Raw genomic sequence first — 14,699 nt, 5'->3', positions numbered from 1 at the left:
TCTTCCTGGCTCTCAGATATTAAGGAACCCAAATATTAGGGGCATGGTTTCTGAATATGATTATTTTAAGAGAAAACAATGATATATGGCTGCTGCTTTTCTAAAGGAATTCATCTGGGTGCTGGTGGAAAAGGATTCATCAGTGCTGGGAGGCAGATTGTCTTTAACAGGGGTGCTGATTATTTCAGTGTAACACCTTCTCTAACCTTTATTTGACACCATGGAATCAATTGGGCAGAGTGGAGACTCTGGAGTCAAATGTAGGCACGGTGCTTTAAGATTTCATGATTCTAACCGTCCAAAATTGGTGGCCCCTCACCCTTTGCCAATCCTTACTGGAATTGTCCATAGCCCCCAGGGAAAGTGTGAGTGGAGGCAGATGATTCTAAAAGCACTTCATTAGGCTTCTGATCATATAGATAGCTTTTTAGTCTTTGAGCAATATCTTTCGAGTTCTGACTTATAATTCAGCAAAATTAGCGTATTCCAGACAGGTTTCTTCTGGTTTGGCAACTTTGCTAGTTAATTAATAATCATATTATTAATTAAAAGTGAAAGCTATTACTATTACAACGTAAACTGGAGCTAAGCCAGGAAAACTGGAACCATATAAATATCCAATTTAGTCAGCAAAATCAATGTGCCAGATGCTGTGCTAATTGTTTTATATATACTTAAATGTTTTCTTTTTACTGTGTTTTATTGAAATGGGCAGAACTTTTATTGTATCACCAATTTAGTCAAATTGATTTTCAACTGAATCATACTCACTGGCACAGTTTTCCAGAGAACTGAGGTTTGCCAATGAGAAGCCAAAGGCAACTCTAATTTTTGCTTAAAACATCACTTAGATGGAGAGAAGGCTCTCCATACACACTTAAGTTACAAGAGGAATACTTACTCATCTTAACTGGGAATTTTGGAGAATTATAAAAATGGAACACATTATTAAATTAATACTGATATTTAGTATTTATAAATGTTTTCATAGCATTTTAATAGCTTTTTGCTCATTTAAACCTTCCTGTAAAAGTGCAGCTATCATTTCCATTTCACAGATAGATGAAACATAAAGTGGTAAAGGGATTTCTTTAGGCCCCAGAACAGCTACTTTGTGTGCGTGTGTGTGTGTGTGTGTGTGTGTGTGTGTGTGAGAGAGAGAGAGAGAGAGAGAGAGAGAGAGAGAGAGAATGTGAAGGCTGGGACCACAATGAAATTCCTTCACTCTTACTTTATAGGTAATAACATAGTGGAAAGAAGGGACTTTCTTGTCAAACATAGCTGGTTTGGATTCCCACTCTTGTCCTTACTAGCCACATGTCATTGAACTAATTACTTAGCCCCTCTGAATCTCAGTTTCATTATCTGTAAAATGGAGTTATTGTCTACTCCTTACTTCACACGATTGTAGTAAGGATTAGAATTCATTTATGTGAAGCATCAAGCACATGAGTACTCAAAGAATGTGGCTGTTACCAATGCATATTGGGTATTGGGATTGTAAACTGTAGGTTTTGTGAGGCCAGGAAATATCTCTCTTCCCCATTGTATTCCCAGAATTTAGTACAGTGCCCGACACAGAGAAGACATTCATTAGATGTGTATTGAATGAATTAATGTACCACAAATAGTGGCTACTTATTATTTAATCAGTCACGTGGCTTGATTTAGGTTTAAAAATGCACACCAGGCCATTCCTATGGCCTCATCACATCTGCCTGGAAATCATACCAGGAGGTCATGATAGAAATAGTTCTTGGGGCACCTGGGTGGCTCAGTCAGTTGAGCATCTGACTTCAGCTCAGGTCATGATCTCATGGCTTGTGGGTTCGAGCCCCACGTTGGGCTTTGTGCTGACAGCTCAGAGCCTGGAGCCTGCTTCAGATTCTGTATCTCCCCCCCCCCCCCCGCCTCTACTCCTCCCCTGCTCATGCTCTGTCTCTCTCTGTCTCTCAAAAATACATAAACATTAAAAAATAAAAAAAAAAGAAGGAATTCTCCATTTGTGATAGTCTCTCCCAAAGAAAAAGAATATTAAATTCCAGTTTTTACCTAGAAACTATGTTGAAGATGGAAGTACAAAACCGTGGGAGGAAGCAATTCTGAATTATTACAGAAAATTCAAATAGTTTCCCAAATCTGGCCCGGGATTAATTGATATGAAATGGATCCTGTGTCAAGTTTTCTCAAGCCCAGTCCAGTAAGGGCAAGTCATGTCTTCAGCTTATGCACAAGTGCATGTATTGTATTACCACAAAGAAGCATGCGGAATATTCAGAGTTGTATGTGAGGAGGAACCACTCCCTTGGATAGATTTTGGAATGTGCCCAGTGCCCACCACCCCAAACTGGTAGCCAAAATTGACCAAGCATGAGGTAAGTTCATTGACTTCGCTGCCAGACGAGTCTCTATTTAAATCTCAGCTCTTCTGTGCAAGTTACTGAACCTTCCTGAGCCTCAATGTACTCATCCATGAAATGGGATAATAACAGAACCGAGGTATCTATGGGGCTGTGGGTGTTAGATGTGATAATACATGTAAAATGCTGGGCATAGATGAAGCACTTGGTGAGTACTGCTGTATGATGATGATGATGATGATGATGCAGGAAGCTGGAAATGATCCTGAACATGATCCAGTGGTAGGGACACCTGGGTAGAGGTCAGGATATAGGATCTTCAGTTGGATAAACAAAAAGCAATCAGTGGGTGTCAAAAGCAAGCCAGGGGCCATCCAAACCCATTTTCACCTACTAAACAATTTCGCTTGAGGGTAACTCTGAAGGTGGTGAATATAAACAGAAACTGCCTTAGTTATTCAACTTGTTAGGTTAGTAGTATCTAGTTTTTCCCTGTTCTACATAATCAGGATTGGTTTGAAGTGTGTGTTGCTTTGCATGCCTTTGCAGTGATAACACAAGAAAAATGCCAGAATATGTTCAGAAATAATCTTCTCGTTGGGTTCTTGCAAACCAAGTTTACGATCACCCTCCATCTCACTGAGGATGTTGCAACTTCGTGTTTTTCACTTTCTCTGCCTTAACCACAGACAGGCTTATCAGTTCTGATCCCTCTCACTTCCAGGCATCCAGTGAACCCAACATGACACTCTTTCCCCTCATCCTATGAACAGGAAAAGTGGGCTGATGGCCACAACCACACAAAGGTGTGAGTGATGTGTATATTATTTCTCTCAAAATATTTACAATGTGAAAAAAAACAAAAAAGGCCTGGGGAGGCTGATCCTTATCTCAAAGGGGTTGATTTTTAATGATGGAATTTCAGACTTTGTAGTGCGTGGGAATGAGCTTAAGCTGAAGTAGGAAAAGGAAATGACTTTGGGGGGGAACTAGGATGGTTTCTTCTCATCTCTGCTATATTCCCCTTTCTTTCTATGGCTCTGTCATCCCCTATTCTAGATGTCACACTCAATTATTGGAGGAAAAACTCAAAAAGACACAGGGTTCGGAATAGTTATGCAAGCAAACACATTTGAGAGACACGGGCTTGCATAATTACTCAACCCAGTATATTAAAATCAAAAGATTAGGATAGAGCACAGGCAGGATCATTTTATATGCTTGTGATGAATTTCTGTGCAGATTCTAATAAGTAAATGACAACACACTTAACTCCAAATAGACACCATGAATTAAGATCCAAAAATTGTCATTTTCTTAACCACGAGAAACAGGCAATGTGTCTTTAGCCTAGGGGACCCTCAAGCTCAGGCGGTGTTTTCCAGGGACTTAATGTGCTATACCATTCAGTCTATGAGGGCAGAGATCGTGATTGTTTTCTGCAGAGTCTATAATACGAGGCAGGATGCCCGACACATAGTGAAGGGTTAATAAAGATTTGTTCAATAAGTGAATGAACAAACACATTCCACATAACTTTGGTTATGACGATGCTCATGTTGCTACAGAGTGGTGAACATTGAGATGTGTCGCCCCTATGGCTGTTGTAGGGAGCATAACTGACCGTCTCAGGTGCTGTCCCTCTGGCTTCATCACTGTCTGTGCTGAGTCATGCTGTTCAAGAGCTGCTCTTAGCCAATGGCTGAGCTTAGGGTGTGGGAAGGGCTGGGGGAAACTCCTGCAGGCCAATTGCTGTGAGGCTCAGGACTTTCCACCAGCCCTGAGTTCCCATCAGCCTGGCTAAATCTTTCTTAGAATTGCATTGCCCTCTGCAGCTCTCCAAGCCAATCCTCCTTCTCTCCCCTTGCCTTCCGCTAATGGCAGACCTGCATTTCCATCTTAAGGATCTCCTTGCCTTTTCTTGTCCCTCCTCCAGTGACTCTTTTGCAAATCAAATGCTGCCTTGGTGTCTACTTCGAAGCAATCCTGAAATAACACAGAAGTATATATATAGTAGCTGAGTCACAAAGAGACATGGAAAGGTTTACTCTCTGAACAGTTTAAATTTTAACCTGTGTAAATCCAACCCTGCAATTTGTTGTGTTTTTTTTCAATAAATAAGTAAATACATTTTCATTGTATCAAAATTACTATCTCACTCAGATGTACTTAGTGGTAACCTGTTCTCTTAGAAACACCCTCTCTCCACTACTGCTATCACAAGGTCACCCAGAATGTACAAAATAAGAAAACCATTGGTCTGAGTATCCATTAGGAAGCAACAAATGCGTTGATAGCACCCCCGCCATTTTAGATTTCAGTGAAACTTAAAGTTTAAAATTTGATTCATCCACTGTGCATTAAAAAAAGTGGGGACAGTAAGACTTACGTTAAACCTATTGCCTGGGGTCCCTACACAGAATACAGTATCACCTGAAGTCCCGGGCATGCAGACCAAAGCTTGGCTTTACAGCTGGACTTCACATCCCTACTTTGGTGATTTCTAAGTGGCACCTCATGTGCCTAAACACACTAGGAAAAAGAGAAAATTGTTTGGAATTTGAATGTCTTACCTAACTTTGACAATCGCATACCTAATGTCACATTAAGCGAAGACTGCTGGCTGGGTATGGGTCTCGTATTTCCTACAGAATGCTTATTTTCAGGTAACGGCCATGTGGTCCAGAGCACACGGTAGGGATTCAATCTATGAGAACGTTGAGTACTAAGACCTAGACTCAGAGCCAAACAAACACGTTAGGATTTAGGTTGCAGAGTCTTCAGAAGACACAGTTGGTTAATGAAAACCAACAACCGAAATGCAAAAGAGGATACTGGTTCTTGAGCTGAAAAATGATTCTTTCCAGCAGGCAGGGGAGGCCATTACCCTGAGGGCCATCTTGCCAGGTCCAAGTCGTTCCCAGGGAGCTCGCAGCAGCCAGTAAGCACAGTCATGAACTGGAATAACATTTACTGGAATGGGATGGAGAGGCCTCCTTTTGGATGACTCCAGGGTGATTCAGAGGAATACTTTATGAAATTTTCACAAGGTCTCAAATTCTTCCTGCTTTCAAAAATATATGCATTTCTACACACAGGGCACAAGAAGACTAAGAGGGGAGCGTGGATAATTCCAGCTCATTGTCCCTGGTGATTTCCGCACAGACCTTGTGGTTGCTTTTTTAAAATTTTTTTAATTTATTCCAAAAGGCTAAAGGAAACATGATCCATCAGCTGTGAAAAATGACTAAGTGCTAGCTGTTTTGCAAAGGTATTAACCATGGGACTTCTACACTATGATGGTTAAAATAACAACAACGTGCATTGCTTTTTTATGTCTGTGTGTGTGCACGGGTGTGCGTGTGTGCACGCGGCAGTCTTGGCCAGGTTTGCTCTTGGCCTTGGTCTGCATAGGTCTGGTTTCAGTTCTAGGCAGCCCCGGACAATTTGTCTTTTTATTCTGCCTGGAAGCTCTACCGATGATGCTGTGTAAAGGGCTCAGGTGCTGACAAGCTGGGCACGGTCAGTATCTAGGGTCACAAGAAGTCCAGCAAAATCGCAGAGCGGCTCTCATGCCACACACTGTACCCAAAAGGAAATGAGTGTAAATCACGTGCCTCTTTCTTCGTCTCCCTGTCACCGGCTGTCCAAACCCCTTCTTCAAATTCTGGTTCAATAGTATTCTTCCTGCTGATGTTTTAGCCAATACTTAATGCTGTTACTGTAAGTGATAAATAATAATAATCCCTTGACTTCCTTTTTCCTTTAACTTTTACACATCTTTTTTTTTTTTTTTCAACGTTTATTTATTTTTGGGACAGAGAGAGACAGAGCATGAACGGGGGAGGGGCAGAGAGAGAGGGAGACACAGAATTGGAAATAGGCTCCAGGCTCTGAGCCATCAGCCCAGAGCCTGACTCGGGGCTCGAACTCATGGACTGCGAGATTGTGACCTGGCTGAAGTCGGACGCTCAACCGACTGCGCCACCCTGGCGCCCCTAACTTTTACACATCTTTAGGCCATATTACGAAAATCATATATCCCTTGCCCCCTCCCCCCCATATACTGACCCCAGCACAACACCTACTCACACACAGGCTACAAAAGGCTGGAATAGAAACCAATATAATGTGAATTATATTCACATCAGTAATGAGCCTCACATATTGGTGTACATCAGAATCATGGATGAGGAGGGTGTTGTGAAAAATATAGACTCTGTCACTATTCTAAAGACCCTAAATCAGGATCTTTAGAAGTGGGTATCTGTATCTTCTACACCAAAATTTGAGAACAACCGATATTTTTTTAATTAAAAAAATTTTTTTTGATGTTTATTTATGTTTGAGAGAGAGAGAGACAGAGTGCAAGCGGGGGAAGGGCAGAGAGAGAGAGGGAGACACAGAACCCGAAGCAGGCTCCAGGCTCTGAGCTGTCAGCACAGAGCCTGAGGTGGGGCTTGACTCATGGACTGCACGATCATGACCTGATATCATGACCTGAGCCAAAGTTGGACGCTCAACCTCCTGAGCCACCGAGGCGCCTTGAGGACAACTGATATATTAATTCTTTGATGTGGTCTCCACTGAGTACAAGAAGACTGTCACCTCTTTTAAAGCTCTTTCTCCTATCACTCTACTCTCTGCCACAAGCTGGTCTGCCAGCATGGTCAGCTTAGCTACTCATCCTAGCTCTCCTGAGACTTGGTGGAATTTCTCTCCACCCCCATGTGCGGTCTCTACAGATGGCCAGCTCTGTGCTTATGATGACATTGCTGCCTTTTCCCTATCTATATAATGAGATATGTTATATATACGTATATATACGTTATATACGTTATATATACGTTGTATGAGATACGTTTCTGAAATTCCTTTGTACTTTAAAATTCTGTGTTTCTAGATAGCTAGTATTTTCTGCACTTGTACCATGTTGGATTTTCGAATGATCCCACAGCAGCTGTTTTGGCTCAGATGATTTCCCAATCTGTCTGTTGGCCGCCTGCTTGGGAAGTGTCCTGTCCCATCAGACAGACTTAGCAGAAATAGTGTCTGGGGGTGTGGCTCATCACTTACAAGAGGTCAAAGAGAAGGACACACACTAACCGGAGATGGGAGGGTGGAGCTCAGGAGGAAGCCCAAATGGCACACGGCGTAATGGTGAACACAGGGCAAGCACTTAGGTAGTCTAGGCTACCTGCTAACGGTGAGTATGCATCTAAATCCAAAAAGATAAATCCATTTAAGAACCAAAGGAAACTCAAGTATTATAAACGAATATTGAGGGTGACGTCTGCAAAAGGGATGTTTGGGGCAACTAGGCTACTGGCAGGTATATTCAGATCTAAATTTCAAAAGTGAAATCTGTTTAAGAACCAAAGGGATGATAGGTATCATAAACAAAATTGGGGGGGGGAGGCGCTGGTTGCAGGAGAGTGTTAGGAGAAAACTGCAGACTCATAGTTGGCTGGCAATGACCTCTGGTTCCTCCTTCTTTATAACATACCAACAGTGCTTGCTACCTTACCTTATATTCAAAGGGGATTTCAGCCTATATTCTCAGCCGCCTCAGGCTTCTGGCCTGAGTCCGGCCAAAGCCTTCAATGTAATAGGACGTTCGGGCCCACCAATGGATAGCCTGTGAGATCAGGCTTACTTTGTTTCCAGTATCAATGTGATAGAAGATAGGATTCAGTAGGCAGAGAGGGAAAGATTAAGACCTGAGGTCCCTGGGTGGGGAGAAACACCTAATTTGGAACAATGCTGGGAGTGTCTGACCACAGCAAGCCCCCTCAGGCATAAGGTTTCTCTTAAGAACCTACTCCCTCTCAGGTTTCCCCTCTGGAATTTGACAAAAGACCTAAGTATGACCTTAGATGACCCCTCATACAATGGAAACGAGCCCATCAGAAATGGACAACCCAGCCCCTAGAACTATCCAGCCAATAAGGGTACAACCTGAGAAGGAACAAAGGGGAAGGGAAGGGGGGCGGGCTGACCAGAACCTCATAAAACAAGGACCCTCACCTAGAGTTCTCAGGCTTTACTTTCCAATGTCCCCTCTCTGTAAAGAGAGCTTTCCTACGATTCTTCCTTTAGAATCTTATATTGTAATAAACTTTTGCCTGTTGCTCATTTTGTGTCCACCTCTTCATTCTTCAAAGTGGGGAGACAACGAACCCGGGTATTGTGGCAAAAAATCCTTCAACGTTTCTTTTGTGGGATGGGGACTCAGAAAGCTTGGACAAGTTGCAGCTGTCCCCCACTTATGTCTGCCCCATCCACCTAGTCTCCATGACTGCCTTTTGGCCCTGATGTCCCAATTTTTTGCCCCAGTTTCTTGGACCTTTGCCAGTTGACTTGAGGGAAGTTTGTATTAGTTCCCTAGGGCTGCCCTAACAATGTATCACAAAACAAGTGGCTTCAACAACAGAAATTTATTGCCTTACAGTCTGGAGGCTGGAAGCAGGAGATCAAGGTGTCAATAGAGATGGTTCCTTCTGAAGGCTGAGAGGGAGAAATCTGTTCTATGCCTTTTTCCTAGCTTCAAGTGGTTTACTGGCAATATTTGGTGTTTCTTGGCTTCTGTTATATTACTTCAATCTCTGCCTTTAATCTTTACATAGCATTCTCCGTGTGTGTGTGTGTGTGTGTGTGTGTGTGTGTCCAAATTTCCCCTTTTCATAAGGACACCAGTCATACTGGATTAAGGGACCATCCCAATTTGATTAGGGGCCAAGTATGTCCTCATTTCAACTAATTAATTCTTCAATGACTCTATTTCCAAATAACAACATATTCTCAGATACTGGGGCTAGGGCTTCAAAATATGAATGGGGGAGGGGCACAATACAACCTCTAATAGGGTGTCTCTAGTTTTTTCCAACCTATTTTTCTTATACCTGCAACTCCCTACCTAGATCCCTCGCTATTGACATGAGTTTAGTTTTAAACCAGATAGACCACTTGGAATCATGATACTGGTTGGTAGTCACCTGACTTCACAAAGTACCGCAGCCTAGGATCCTAATGCCGTACTCTGTCTTTCAGATCAAACTCTCTTGGATAGTAGGACTTTCCCAGGAAAAGAGCCAGTGTGCCTGGAAACTTGGAATCTGTGCTTTGACCTGTTTCCCCTCTCCTGTTTTGAGGCCCATGCTATAAACAGGCTAGCACTCTCCACCTTCCTCTATTCCTTAACATCTTCTCTACTTATTCCCGTACTCCTACAGACAGCTCTGTGAAGGCAGTATCTTGGAAGGATCCTAGCTGACCTGGCAAGCAATAGCTTCTTATAAGCTATATGCATTATTAATGAAACTAATAAGTCATATAGATTAAAGCAACACTTCCGTGGTTTAGAATTCACAAAGTACTACCAAGAATATTACCAACAAGTCACATATGGGATATTGGTACTTGAACTCTGAGTATCTACAGGAAATCTATAGGTAATGTGACTTTAATGATGGGTTGAATTATCAGAAAGTTACCAGGTATCTATGCATCTACTTTATCTTTACATTTAACTCACTTGATTATCCCTAAATTTTCATCAGTCATTCATTTGGCAAACTTCCTGTTTTGAGCATTAGCTCTGAATTAACTACTATGCTACATTTGGGGGATATAGACATGAATAAGAGCTGGTTTTCAGTGTGGAGGTCATCCCCCATTGCCCTTTCATGAGATTATTCAAGAGACAAAGAATTTGGCTAGACGATAGAAATGACTGAACTTGTCAAGTTCATAAAAAGAATGTGAAAGGATTGATTCTTATATGTGGGCACAAAATGAGCAGTACAGTTGGGGGGTTTGGCCTGTGACTTTTGTTTAAACATGAAGACCATCACATTCTCTGGAGATAGTTTGTTATTAGAAGTTAATTAGTTCTTTTGCAGTGAACTTGGATAAATTTTCTCTTCTGACATAATTGTAAACCCTCTCCAGAGACCCCATAAGGCTCTAGCACCCAGCCAATTCCTATGGTTGGTGGACATGTAAAAGAACATCTCCAAGAAAAATAACAAGAGTCTAGAGAAGGAGCAGGCGTGGTGGGGATATGGATGGCAAGGGTGTGAGAGGGGGAAGCTGTGCCGGGGGTGTGTGCTAAAAAAAAAGAGGGATTAAGAAGCTGCTAGATTTTCATAAAAACACAGTAGTAACAGATACTGCCAACACAGCTGCCCTGAGCTTTCTCCTGTTTACGGTAAGATGGCAATGAAGGGAAATTGTAGATGGATACTACCCAAGGAAAAATTTTCTTGGAAGCCCGAATTCATGCAGATAAATTGGTCTTTAGGCAAGTTAAGAAACAAGGAAGAGAGAAAAGTTCCTATATGGAACACCAGGAAATTTTCTGTTAAGTCAGGCCGTACAGCTGGACCCACCTCAGCTGCCTGGGTGGACCGCTCCTCAACATTCGCTCCATTACCTGAGGCTTGGGTGGTCCATGGCTATAAGCTGCCCATCTGGCACAATTCAGAGATTGCCCTGAAGCAAATCATTAGGCCACCATCGTGATCTCAGCACAGCCACGTTAAGGGGGCTGGAGACAGACTGTGAGCCGCCACCCAGCTCCATAGGCTAGAAATCGATTTTGGAAGTCACTCTGATTGAATGACCTTGCTCTGGGTAGTTTTGGGTATTGTACTCTACTCTTGACTCAAACTCTACAGCTGAGATTTCTCTAGTATTTTCATTTGAGCTGAGCGGGTCCTCCCTCAGCTTCGTAAAGAGTTCTAGTCTTCTGAACCAATATGTCTTCCTCTTTCTCTTATTCATCTTTTTCCTCTTTCACTTTCCCTCACTTGCCATTTTAATTCCTCGTCTGTTTTCACTCTAATAGTGGTTCTTTTCCCTGTGCTCCTTAAGTTTCTTCATAACCAGCTCTGTTATTACACGTCTTGCCTTTAGGAGAGTTGTCTCTGTGCAACTTCTCTCCTTGCTCTTCTCTCAGCCTCCCTGCCACCACCTGCATTTCCTGGTGGCAGAGGCTGTGTCTCAGTCACCCCAGCCTCTTGCACAATGCCTGGCAAGGACGGCCATTTATGCTAATCTGGAGGTGACAGAGGCGCAACTTTGGTTTCCTCACAAACATTTTATGGAGACAACACAGCACTTCACATCTGATCAAATTTTATTTCTTTTTAAAAAAATTTTTTTAATGTTTATTTTTGAGAGAGAGAGAGAGACAGAGCGTGAACAGGGGAGGAGCAGAGAGAGAGGGAGACACAGAATCCAAAGCAGGCGCCAGGCTGCTCACATGCACAAACCGTGATATCATGACCTGAGCCAAGTCGGATGCTCAACCGGCTGAGCCACCCCGGTGTCCCTATTTCTGAATCAAGTGAATCGAGTGAAAGACACCACATGCAGGGCAGTGTACAAAGAACACCATCATAGCGCCAGACCTCAAGCAAACGAGCTTGCCATCCAGTCAGAGGCTCAGGGCACAGAAATGAAGGGCTCTGTAGTAACTTATAGGCAGGGCAAGTGGGTGATATGGGTAAATGCACAGAGCTCAAGGTCAAGAAACCCAAAGACTAATCTCAGCTTTGCCAGGAGCAAGGTATAAACCCATTTTCTCTGGGGCTCAGTTCCTGAGCAAAGTGAAGGAAATGAGCTCCATCAGTGTTTACACAACATTTTTAGGTGATGTCCAGAACTCAGAATTAAATAAGAAAAAAAAAAAAAAATCACATGATGAGAGAGTTATTTCCTTTCAAATTCTCTTTTTGGTCACAAAAAAAAGATGGGGCAAGGAGCAGTCTCAACCTTTAAGTCTTTGCTAGCATAGCAGTTAGGACTGAACAACAAAAATTGTTTTGAACAACAAAAACAATTTTGTTTTCATTTTGTTTATTTTCAGGCAAATTTTTCTGCAAGTTTTAATCCTCTTATGTTAATCAGATTTATGTTTAAAATAGCGTATTTTAGAAAAATAAGTGAGTTGATTTCAAGAAACATACCAAGAAAATAATAGCCCGTGGCATGTGAGTGTAACAAAATTGTAAATGTGGGGTTGGAATATTCAAAATTTAGGAAATACCAAATAGGTAAACTCTGAGATTCTTTTCAGCCCTGTATTTCTTTTGATTTTGCAATATTTCCAAGGGAGTGGTGTGGCTAATAACAGACAATAAGTGTTTCAAGGTGATTTTCTGACAACACAGCATGGCAAAGGATCCATCAAGAAATAATCTGTGATATCGAGGGGTGCCTGGGTGGCTCAGTTGGTTAAGCGTCCGACTCTTGGTTTCGGCTCGGGTCATGATCTCACAGTTCGTGAGTTGGAGCCCTGCCTCAGGCTCTGTGCTGACAGCTCAGAGCTTGAAGCCTGCTTCGGATTCTGTGTCTCCCTCTCTCTGTTCACCCCCCAACTGCAGACAGAAGGATAGGGATGGAAAGACCTCTTTTCTGGACATCTATGAGCCTTCAGACCCCAAGAAAAACTGGTATCAAACTTCTCATCCGCCTTGCTGAGTGAAGCACTGAAATTAGATTTTTAAGAAAAAATGTAATGCGACATTTGTGCTTTACTTTGTGGAAAGTTTCATTCACTTTATAGAGGAGGGAGGGGTGGAAGAATCTGGAAAGGCACAGGCTTTCTTTTCACACTCTTCCTTTTCTTCCTTTCCTCTTCCTCCTTTTTCTTTTCTTTCTATCTACCGATCACACATACCTGTATAAAAATTAAATGTGTTTTTAGATAATATATACAATATATTATTGTAACAATATAATAGGTGCTGTACCAATGTTTACACGCATAAAAGATATAAAAATAACGATAACCGAGACACCATGTCTTAAATGGAAAACAGACCGTGTGTTCCACATCTAACCTTTGGAGATGACGCGGCCACGGCACGCAGGGCAAGTGCCCTGAAAACGCGCTGCCATGGCTCTCAGCCTCATCCTGTGAGCACATATTTCATTACACCCAGTATGGTGCCATGCCCTCACACTTCACGTCATTTCTGTGTTAATCTCCAGAAGTATTGTGCACCTCTACCTGAATGTGTCACATAAGTATAATTTGCAGTTGTACGTAATTACTTCACAAAAGTTTCCCCCCCGACAGATAGCAGCGTGCCACGTAGAGAGTAGCTGTTTGTGAAGTAGATGGATGGACGGACCCTGAATAAATTATTTTTGGTTTAATTGTCTCCACAGTCAGAATTTCCCACCTCCTGAAAAGCTGGGGAGGCCTTTCCCCTGACGTTCGGCTTCCAGCTTTGTGAAGTGGAAAACCGTGATGAATATGATAGCTTATTGCACCGTATTATGCAATGAGACCTCCTCTAAAAACTGCGACTTTTAGAAACATGGTGTCATTTTCAGACACAACCAGTTACCATGGGTCTGAGGAGAGACTACAGAAGGAGAAAGACCCCAGGGAAAGTGTGGGGCCAGGAGTAAAAGGGAAAACGGGTTGGCCTACCTCGCTGTCTCAGCTGGTCATTGAGCTTTGTGGCCGGACGACATATTAGCCTTCCTTTATTTCTGAGGATAAAATGGGAATATTTAGAAGCATCTACATTTTTTCCCATGAGAATTGTGGCCAAGGGCACATTTTGATAAATAATGGGTTCATAGATCCCTATTCTTGCTTGGTTTCTATCAAATATTCTCATCTTCCCAGTGAAAAATGGGAAGCAAGTTCATGCGTTCATTATTCAACCTGATCTGATTTCACCAGACACTCCATGGTTTAGTCCATTTAAAAAGATGAAATATGTTTCCTCAATTTTATATGCAGTTAGGAGGAAAGGCTTCTGGGTATTAGACTCACTGTGGTGGCCATTCTGAGGGGTACCTGATGGCAGAAACAGGTGACAACAGAAGCCCAAAGATTATTTGTCTATACTGAGAATAGTAAACTTTATCCTAATTTTGTCCATTTAGTATGAATGGGTTTTTTTTTTTTTTTTTTGAGAGAGAGAGAGAGAGAAAGAGAGAGAGAACCCCAAGCAGGCTCCACACTGTCAGCGCAGAGCTCAACACAGGGATCGAACCCATGAACCCTGAGATCATGACCTGAGCCAAAGTCGGACACTTGACTGATTAAACCACCCAGGCGTCCCCTGAATGAGTTTTAATCAACTGAGAATACTTCCTTAAAAGTCCTCAGATTCAATTTCCCTGGTGTCCCTGCAACATCTACAATATTATAAGGACTTATTTATGTTAAGAATTAACAATGTCATCACCATCCTAATTTTTTTTGCCTCATTTCCACCCAGTGTCGCCTGGAACCTTGTGTCCTAGGACTGCCAACCATTGCCTGCCTGCCTCCTCATTATTCACTCCTTCACGGGCTCTCTGGCTGCGTTC

The sequence above is a fragment of the Leopardus geoffroyi genome, chromosome A1, assembly GCF_018350155.1.
Source record: "Leopardus geoffroyi isolate Oge1 chromosome A1, O.geoffroyi_Oge1_pat1.0, whole genome shotgun sequence".
Taxonomy (NCBI): Eukaryota; Metazoa; Chordata; class Mammalia; order Carnivora; family Felidae; genus Leopardus; species Leopardus geoffroyi.
The sequence above is the reverse complement of the archived record's forward strand: the minus strand, read 5'-3'. Positions refer to the sequence as shown.